The 10,658-nt window shown below is 39.1% G+C and overlaps 1 protein-coding gene across 3 annotated transcripts in view; it reads right to left on the bottom strand.

Moving 5' to 3' along the window:
- The window catches only part of SORCS1 (sortilin related VPS10 domain containing receptor 1), a 275,703-nt gene extending 270,971 nt beyond the window's left edge, over window positions 1-4,732 (bottom strand). For 2 of the 3 annotated variants that reach the window (XM_007470451.1, XM_007470450.1), the window contains exon 1: window positions 4,633-4,728. The gene's annotated coding sequence lies outside the window, so the exon portion shown is untranslated. Of the gene's footprint in view, window positions 1-4,632 lie in introns of all 3 variants that reach the window. The other variant, XM_007470452.1, reaches the window with a different exon arrangement.
- Window positions 4,733-10,658: the final 5,926 nt, after the last annotated feature.

Below are 10,658 nucleotides of genomic sequence, written 5' to 3' on the forward strand. Positions count from 1 at the left end.
TATTAATTAAGTGGTGATAACACAGAAAGGAGAAGGAATTGGGATATGCAGTGGGGGCAGGGGGCACAGGAAATATAAAGGATAGTCTCCAGGTTTTTTCTTTGCTGGGAACACACTGTACAGACAGTACAAGGTTATAACAACTAAATGAACTGGCTGTTCTGAGTTTAAAAAAACAAAACACTTTTTTTCTTCTTCTCTCCCCCAATGAATTCCACTTGGGAGTCTGTATTCTTTCATCCTTAAAGATGTTATACAATACTGCGTGAAGGGAGCATAGCTAAGGTTGGTTGGGCGCGATAGGAAAGGTACTGCGGATAGACCCATGTTAAGTATAAAGAAGTTTTCTTTTTTAGACAGAAGACAAACTCAGTGAGAATTTAAGAGTAAGACTGAAATTTCAGCATTGATTTTTTTTCTCTTTGATACATTTGTATTAGCTCTCCCCATCACCATCTACAACCCAGATGTTCATTTCTGCGGCAGGTTAAGTCATCTTTTCTCATAGAGTATTCTATGTAGGAAGCCAATAAACTACTGCTGAAACCAACAAGACTTGGGATTTATCATGAACTGGGCGGGGTGGGGGAGTACTTTCCCTCGGAGGCATGGTGACGAATAGGTAGCCTGCCTCTCCTCTGGCACTAGGACCCACCACTCATCCTTGTACTTTTGAGCCTACCTCATATATCAGAGGCCAGGTGCTGAGTTCCTTCGAAAGAGAGGATGCTTGAGCTAGGATAATACCTGGGAGCCAGATTTCTATGTCTCTTAGTCAATATTTCCTAGACTGACCTATGATGAGAGTACAGTTTTTAGTGTAACAGACACATCCAAGGAAAGCTGCAGTAATTTACAGCAGGCTTGCAAAGAAACAGCCAATGAATGATCATCAATTTAAACTGCAAATAAGGACCTGTTTCGTCCTGGATGCTGATCCCAGTAATGCCCCTAACAAGCTGCCTGCAAAGCCAGGGCCTGATGCCTGCTGTTGGAGACATATTGATTGAAGAACTGTGCTTGTCTGCATAAGCAGCTAAAAATAGCCAGAAGAATGCAAAGGCAAAACAGGTTTCTGGGAATGGAAGATAGTTACTCCGGTGTCAGTTTTATTCCAGTTGCTCTCACTGATGTGAAGAGGAGAGAGAAGTATCTGGTACAAAAGATGTTAACTTGTTAGCACCCCAGAGACCTAAACCAATTAATACAACCCTTTAAAGAAGCCTGCCTTTTCACGGGAGGACGCAGAAGTCCTAGGAGAATTAGAGCAAACCTCAATGCCTTTGTCCTGCATAATTAATACAGCCTGATATTTCTTTTCTTCTTCTTTTTTTATAACATAAACTCTCATTGACTGGGGGAAATATATTCACACTTTAAAATGTTGGGCAGGTACCATCTCTTTGGTTCAAGTATGTCCCTTTGTGGGGGAAAGTCCATACTTCATGGTGATAAATTCACCTCATAAGTAGAAAAACTGAACACAAATATACTGCTATGTCAACTTTATTGATTTTTGCACCATTGTAAAGACCTTCATCGTCCTCCAATATTTCTTAAATCTATCAGCATCTCAGAAAGTCACCCTGAAGGGCTCATTTATCTGTAGAGGAAAAGATCCCTCCTCCTAAGTTCACCCATAAACATTGTGATGTAAACAGCTCAGGCCTGCCTCTGCTTCTGGAAGTTAACCTGCAGAGAGAAAGCTGTTCTCAGAGTCACGGGCAATGGCTACTTTTTCTCTGGAAAAAGGATCAGCCAAGTCTTAATTTTAGCTAAATGCCCATGGCCAAATGTCTTTTTTTTTTTTTTTTTTTTTTTTTTTTTTTGCGGTACGCAGGCCTCTCACTGTTGTGGCCTCTCTCATTGCAGAGCACAGACTCCGGACACGCAGGCTCAGCGGCCATGGCTCACGGGCCCAGCTGCTCCGCGGCATGTGGGATCTTTCCGGACCGGGGCACGAACCCATGTCCCCTGCATCGGCAGGCGGACTCTCAACCACTGAGCCACCAGGGAAGCCCCAAATGTCTTTTTTGAAAGCCCTGCAGGTAACTATAGATTAAGTATGCAGCTTGATTGATATTGATGTACTGACATAAATAGATTCAATGGCAGGGCTCCATTCTGTATCACATCTAAGCTTTCCTTCTAGTCTTAGGAGCTACATCTGGACTTGAGATCCCACTCTTCAAGTCCTGCTCCTGTTAACACTGTTGTAGTCTTCAGGTCACTACCACATACTCCTGCTGCTACAGAAAAGCCTATCCCTACATTCAATATTTGACATCCTATTTTTAAAAATCATATTCCTTTCTAATGGCATTAATAAAACAGAGACTGTCACTAAATGAGAACAATTCTAAGGTCTCTTCCAGCTGTAAATTCCTTTGTTTTCGCCTGTATCACTTTACAAACAGGAAAATGTAAATAACTCACCCAAAGTAACCTGCTGGGTGGAAGCAGAGTCGGAGACTTCTCAACTACAGAAAGTCATAGTGCATTTACTACTAGAATGCGGGATCTTTGAGGGTAGAAAGCTGGCTTATTTCTTTCTGTATCCTATACTCCCTACAGATTGTTGATTGCTAAATGAAATTTACTAAAAATGTGAACTAGAGGAAAAATCAATAGGGATTACAAGAATCAATTCAAAGCCAACAAACATAACTCAATCTCATTATAAAAAATAAAGGATATAAGTTCAGCTCCTCAATTTAGGACTGTATACAGCAGATCAAAATTGTTTAGATGTAATTGTTGATGATGGACCGGTCATCGGCCAGGAAGGGGAAGATAGGAGTGTTCAAGGGAAATCTCTAAATTTGTGAGGTTGACATTATTGAACTGTGCTGTCCAATACTGTGGCCGTCAGCCCCATGTGGCTACTTGCATTCAAATTAATTACAACGAAATGAAATGTAAAATCTGGTTCCTCAGTCACACTAACCATACTTCAAATAATAGCCCCAAGTGGTTAGTGTCTATAGCACTGGATAGCTTAGAGGAACATTTCTATCACTGCAGAAAGTTCTACTGAACACAGCTACTTATAGAGGATAATCACTACTGTCACTTCCAATAATTATATGAAGAAGGAGAAGGAAGATGAGAAAAGGAGAATAAAGTGAAGAGAAAACATGATTAAGCCTTAACTATTCTGTGCTAAACACCTGACATGCCTTAGTTCATATAATTCTTACAACTTTCCCCATGAGGTAGGTACTATAATTATCCCCATTTTCAATTTGATGACACTGTGCTTGGAGAGATTAAGTAAATCACCATAGTTATATACTTGTTAATTGACTTAGCTGGGTTTTTACTCAAGCCATCTGACTCCAGAGTCTATTCACAATGGGAAATTATGCTGCTCCAAAATAAAAACTTGAAATGTTTACAGCCAGAAGAAACATTACGGCTTACCTAGGTGGTTCTTAATCCCAGATACCTACCAGAAGCACCTGGGGAGCTTGCACGAGATACAGCTCCCTGAGGCCTAACCCAGAGCAACAGGAGTGGGGCTGAGGCTTGCGTATGTGGGGACGCCTAGCGCTCTAAATGTACAGCCAGAGTTGAGGATGACTGCTTAGAGATGTACTAATCTACCTTCCACAGGCCAGATGACAAAATGCAGCACCTACCTACCCAAGGTCACTAACAGTACCCACTGACAGATCTGAAATGAGAACCTAGGTATCAGGGCTGCCATCATAACAGAATATGGCTTAGGACACATGAATGAAAAACCTTTTTCTGTTTCCTGATGGAGACTCATATCTATTCATATAACTCACATAATACTTAGAAATTACATGTCAGAATTCAGAATCGGATAGTGCAAATTTTTAAAACCAAACAATGAATGTAACACCACTCTCCTCTTGAGACAAATAGGTCTTTCTCATTTAAAAGCAAACATTTTCTTCCTAAGAAAATAACATCTTTCTCTGAAGAGTAAATAAACCCTCTTCATAAGAGTAGTATAATACAGTGGGAACGGTATGACTGCCAAGCAAGAAACCTGAATCTTGTCCCAACTGTGCCCATAACTCTGTGATGGGGGCAAGTCATTTCCTTTCTTTGAACCTTAGTTTTCTCATCTGTAAAATTAAAATGTGGTTTATGATGATCACCAAGGTTCCTTCCCAGCATTGCCTCCATTCTGACATTTGTGTGCAGGCTGAATAAACTTTCGAAATGAAACTTCCAACCTGCTGTAGGACAATGTATTTACTTCAACTCTAGCCAATTTACTCCATGTCAAGGGAAAATGGGGGGACATCACATGAAAATCCCATCTTTTCTTCTGTTTGGTCAAGGCTCATTCTGATTCTTGTCACTGATTGATCAGAGCTCTTAACAAGAGTCTGAACATCCACTCAACAAGACATTCCCTGTAACTGTCTTTTGGAAATGGTAATGATATACCTACCCCAACTCCCTCCTACATTCACAGCTGCTGATCGGAAAATTATGATGTGTCAGACATTTTACCACCTTAACATCCATCAACTCATCTTTATATCTCTTAAAGCTTAACTGTATTGGATTTTTAGGTGGTTTAGAGAGGTTAGCCAGCCAAGACAGAAGTCACATCATGAATAAATAGCATTCTGAATATACATTTCTTACCTTACGCTTGTTGGTAGGACACACGTAGAGGTAGCTTAAAATTGTTTTCAACCCAACTTTATCATTCAGCTTCTCATAGGTTGTCCCATAATCGGTTGACCTGTAATTCAAAAGGAGCATTAATGAGGACAGAAGTATATACGTCATTTGTCTGCTTGTCAGTATAATGCATGTTTTACATAGTAGAATGGCTCTCTAGAGGTTTCTAAATGATTCATGTAGTACATAATGATGCTTAATTATGTACACAGTAGCATCATGTGAGTGGTTAACATGTACATTTAAATTGAATTGGTAAAAATTAAAACTCCATCTCTCACTGCTCCTTAAGGTACGTGCATTGCATAAAGAAAGTGTTTAATTTTCAAAGATTGAGAATGAGGGCATCCCTTGAATTAACCAAAGAAATAAAGACCTTTTACTTAGATCTGACATTTCCAAACTTCTGCTTTATCTTTGGCAAAGTGGAAAAGCAGGTTCTCCTGATTTATCTACAAGCTGTGTTTTCTCTCATGAGCCACAGAATATATGGTGGGTCAGTCCCTCCAAAGGTCATTCAGTCTTTTCCTATTATTTAAGAGTAAGAAAATGTCTTGATAATAAGTGAAATTTCACAGTTCTAGTTGGTGGCCTTTTCCAGTGTTAAGCCACCTGGAGTTGGGAGAATATCACTTCTTGGTACTGACTCTATCTTTTTTGGAGATTCTCTCCTCTCTTCTTGATGCTGGTCAGTAACTTATTAATTCAGACTGAATAAATAGGCCTTAATCACCTCTTCTATGTAAGTCTGTTACATATTTCAGAATTGTACATCTTATTAGATCAACACTGCAACCACATACAGTAGGAAGTATTATCTGTATTTGAAGAAAGTGGTTCAGAGAAATTAAGTGACCTATTCAAAGCCAGTTAGAATTTGACTCTAGGTATCATGGCCCTAAGCCCTGTGTTGTTTACATTATACCATAGCTTTGTTGGGGTTTTTTTTTAATTTAAAGGAAACATATAAAATCTCTTGTCAGCCTTCTTTATACATACAGGAGATTCCCAATGAAAATTCATTCATTCATTCATTTACATTTGTAGAGCCTCTAAAATGGACCAGGCCCTGTGCTATGTAGCAGGATACAACACATGCCCCTGCTCTCAAGAATCTAACAGCTTTTTATTTTATTTAATTAATTAATTTATTTATTTTTGGCTGCATGGGTCTTTGTTGCTGCACGTGGGCTTTCTCTAGTTGCAGCGAGCGGGGGCTACTCTTCGTTGTGGCGCATGGGCTTCTCACTGCAGTGGCTTCTCTTGTTGCAGAGCGTGCACTCTAGGCGCACGGGCTTCAGAAGTTGTGGCTCGTGGGCTCTAGAGCGCAGGCTCAGCAGTTGTGGTGCATGGGCTTAGTTGCTCTGCGGCATGTGGGATCTTCCCAGCCCAGGGCTCAAACCCGTGTCCCCTGCGTTGGCAGGTGGATTCTTAACCATTGTGCCACCAGGGAAGTCCCAAGAATCTAACAGCTTTGAGAGGCACAAAAAAAAGTTGCAATGTGTTATGTGTAATGCAAGAGATAAAAATGAACAAGACTCAGAAAATAAAGTTGGTTTAATTAGAAGTCCACAAAAATGTAATTATTTTAATTTATTTCTGATATTGATAGAAGTTACATGTTCCCATAGACCATAAAGACTAAATAGAAGAATTTTCTATTAACAACCTCAACACCATATATTAAGAGCCTACTCTGGACCAGGCACTGGAGACAGAAAGCTATAAAATATAAGTTCCTGGAATTAAGGAATTAAGAATTATTGTGGCTGGGGATCCAGGGATCTCTTTACCCTAAAAATTTATATATACATACATATAATACATAAATATTATAAATGACATTATATTATTATAATATATAATATTATATATATAAATTATAAGTAAATAAATAGTCAGTACTTTAGAAAATTTAGATTATACTCCAAATCACTGAAGATTGGAGTGGTATGAAAAGTTTCTTGGAAGGACTATGGACCTTGAAAATGGAAAATCGGCAGGGCTTTAGAAAAGGGATGTAGAGTTGACCCTTTTACAACAGGGGAGTTAGGGGCACCAACTAAACATACCTGTAGTCAAAAATCAGCCTATAACTTACTGTCAGCCCTATATATATATATATGTATATATGTTTATATGTATATGTATATACACATATATGCGGTTTCTCCACATCTGTGGTTCTGCATCCAAGGATTCAAACAAACACAGATTGTGTAGTACTATAGTATTTACTACTGAAAAATATCCATGTATTAGTGGATGCACACAGTTCAAACCTGTGCTGTTCAAGGGTCAGCTGTAGTCAGAACATCAAAAACTAGAAGTACCTTGTGTAATCCAAATATATAACTGGATTTCCTCAGGACCAGTCTGTGCTCTAGCCGAACTGAACAAACACCAGCTTGATAACCAAGAATATTTGAAGAATAATCCCAAACTCTTCACAGAAGATCTTATCCATGAACCACAGCAAACTTCTTTAAATTCTCATTCCATATTTACTTTTTTCTCCTCAAACTCATCTTGATGTGAAAATCCCTCCTACTTTCTAAGAAATATCTGAGACTTCTTCTCTTACTCAGTTTAATCTTGGTGTTTGACTGTTTTTTCCCACTCTTACCCTGGCCTTACTGGGTCTACTTTCTCTTCTTACTAAGACTTGCTTGTCTCCAAAATTTCACTAGTCTTTCGCTAACTCCTTTTATTGGATAACTTCTACTATTTAGTATTCTGAACAATACTCACAAGTTCAAGGACAAAAAACCCAGATTCAAAATCTGTGGGGGGCAGTGATGGGAGGAGGATGAAATGTACAAATACCTCTACATTAATAAATTTTGCCTAGTGATAGGTGGAAATCAATAGGACTATGTTGGAGATGACAGAACGGTTCAATTTTTCTAGTGGGATAATGGAAAGGAGGCCAGAGAGGTAGGGATCAGTCTATAAAAGCATGATAATTAGTTTCTTATAATTTCTATCAACTTGATCTCTGAGCCACTCAATGAATATTTTTACATTCAAAAAACATACTACAGGGCTTCCCTGGCGGCGCAGTGGTTGAGAGTCCGCCTGCCGATGCAGGGGACACAGGTTCGTGCCCCGGTCCGGGAAGATCCCACGTGCCGCGGAGCAGCTGGGCCCCGTGAGCCATGGCCGCTGAGCCTGCGCGTCCGGAGCCTGTGCTCCGCAACGGGAGAGGCCACAACAGTGAGAGGCCCATGTACTGCAAAAACAAAAAAACAAAAAACATACTACAAGGGCAAACTGTGTGTGTGTGTGTGTGTGTGTGTGTGTGTGTGTGTGTATGTGTATTTAACTGAAATCCCAATGTGACAAGATGATAATGGAGTGACTATTTCAAATTTACATTAACAACTTCTTTTTTAGATAGCTTACAATATGTTATTGGGCATTTTTCTCTTATTATATCACCAATCACTTATCACTTATTATATTATATCACCAATCCAGATACTTCAAGTATCTTCCATTACTTTTTGTGCCATTTTTTGCCCCTTGATTTTCCAAAGCTCAAAAAAGTGAATCGAAATTTGCTAATTCTCAATTCCAGCAGAACTAAATGTTTAAACATTATGGTATTATAATAATTGATAGACAGAAAGAAGAAAAAAAAAATGATGTATTTCCACACACCCCAAATGGCATAGACCGGCAATTCTCCATGGTTGTCCCACAGAACTAGAATTAGAGTGTTGACAAGTATCATGGGTAAAACTAACAAACAGCTGGGATACCCTGGTACAATGACACAGGAGTGAAAATACTCAATACTGGCAAACCAGTTGGCAAACAGTTACTGCACCAAGTTCACAGAATAGCTACTTTCACCAGCTTCACCACCATGGTCTCTTCTTGGAGAACTCCCAGATCCCTCACAGTCCCAGGAACCGAAAGATGGAGGGCTGGCACAGCAGAGGTCCCCAAGAAACTTGCTCCAGCACCTGTTCTGAATGGCCACTGCCTACTCCAGTCAGCCTGAGCCCCAGTGGAGGAGACAGTGACCTTGGAGGAGGCACTGCACCCTGGGAGGCAACTCCCAGTGCCCGTCTGCAAACTCCCCTTCACAGCTAACACATGCTTCTAGTTACGCCTGCCTGGTCAAATGCGGGAAATTCAGTCTCCTAGGTATGTGGGCTCCGAAAGAGCAGGGGAAACACAGACAGTTGAGCAGCAGGCTGGCTGTTGAGCCAGTGCACTAGCTGTTAAATATTTTAAGTATCATCTCTAGATATGGGGGAGAGGAGTGTGACCTAAGATCAAAAAATGTTAGGAAACACTTGATAAGGTAAAATTTAATGCTTCTTCACTTCAGAACTTAGAAATTTTATTATTCTTATATACATGCATAAATTTTATTCTTCTAATATACACTGTGAACCTCTTACATGCCTATTTCATGCAGCATTTTCAAAGCATATTGGATTATAGGATCCATTCTTGAGAGATACCTAATGAGATTAGTGTTCTGAACAACATACTTTGGGAAACAATATGAAGAACAATAACAACAAAAAAGCCAAAAAAGATTATGGATTTTGGTCTCATAAGAAAAGGAGAATAAAAATATTTAAAACAAATCAAATCGGCAAAGAGAAATGCCAGTTATGCTAACCATAGTGACTGCTGTTGTAAAGGCAATAAAGGGAAGTAATCTTAGAAAATATGTATCATACACAGACATATTTAAGACACAATATAAGCAGCCTTGATAAACAGCAAATGATTAAATCAAGGATTGCAGGTTCTTGCTTTTGATCCTTAATCCTTATTCTACCCTTTCTACGAACATATCTTAAATAGTGACTTTTAGAACATTTCAAAGATGTCTTTATTTAAGTATTTACTATATGCATAGAACTAAGATGAGCTTCTCTAAGGGGTAGAGAAACCATATTCAAGGCATGGCACCTGCCTTCCAAGAACTTACGATCTCTTTGAAAAGACAAAGTCCCCCAGTTGAAGGGATGAGCACAGGGCATGGCTAGTTTCCACAAGGAGTGGCAGAAATAAAATGTGTGATTGGATTTCCTCTACTATAATTTTATAACATCAAATGAGATAATAAATAAGCACAGAATCATTTGTAAACTAAATTAATCCATAAAAAGTGCCAAGCACAATAGCTGGTATGTAATAAACAATCTTCAAATGATAGCTTTTGTTGTACATTTTATCACTCATCTTTTTTTCTTGATTTTTCATATTCTTTGCTCAACACCTAACTAAAACCCATCACATGAACCTCAAAGAAAATCTGAATCACTGAAAATGAGTTAGAGTTAGTTTTCTTAGAAGATAAGACTATTTCATCAAGCTATTACCATTTTAAAATGTAACCACATTTAGCCTATCATATTTTAAAGGGTATGTGCTAGTACCTTTGTGTGGGTCTTGGATCAGAAAGATAAGGGTAAGAATTGGAATTTGATAGTTAAAGATTCTGCACTCTGCTTCCATAATAATTGTGCCAGTATCCCATTGCTGAATAGACTGCTATGCTTAAGAAACCTAACAGAAAATAAAAATGAACATTTATTGGGTGCTTACAATGTGATCTAAGCTCTTCAGCTCATACAGAATCCCATGAGATGGACACTGATAGTCACATGCTACAGATAAGGAAGGCTCGGATTTATAAGTAACCTGCTTAACTAAGGCCACAGAACTTGGAGGTACAGCCCTCATTCTGGGCTGTATCCTTAACCCCATGCTGCACTGGCTCTCTCCAAAGTTACAAGAGGAAAAGGAAATACACTTACAAAATCTAGCTTTGTATTTCTTAGGAAAAGGAATATGAACTGAAATCATTAGAAGTCCCTTGTAGTATAGGCCAAAACTTCGCTTCTCTTCATACTTAGTAAAAATACAGAGGCCCTGCCAGGGAGAATTGATATTAAGAAAAGCATAACCAGGGCTTCCCCAGTGGCGCAGTGGTTGAGAATTTGCCTGCCAATGCA

This window comes from Lipotes vexillifer, unplaced genomic scaffold (genome assembly GCF_000442215.2).
Source record: "Lipotes vexillifer unplaced genomic scaffold, Lipotes_vexillifer_v1.1 scaffold916, whole genome shotgun sequence".
Taxonomy (NCBI): domain Eukaryota; kingdom Metazoa; phylum Chordata; class Mammalia; order Artiodactyla; family Lipotidae; genus Lipotes; species Lipotes vexillifer.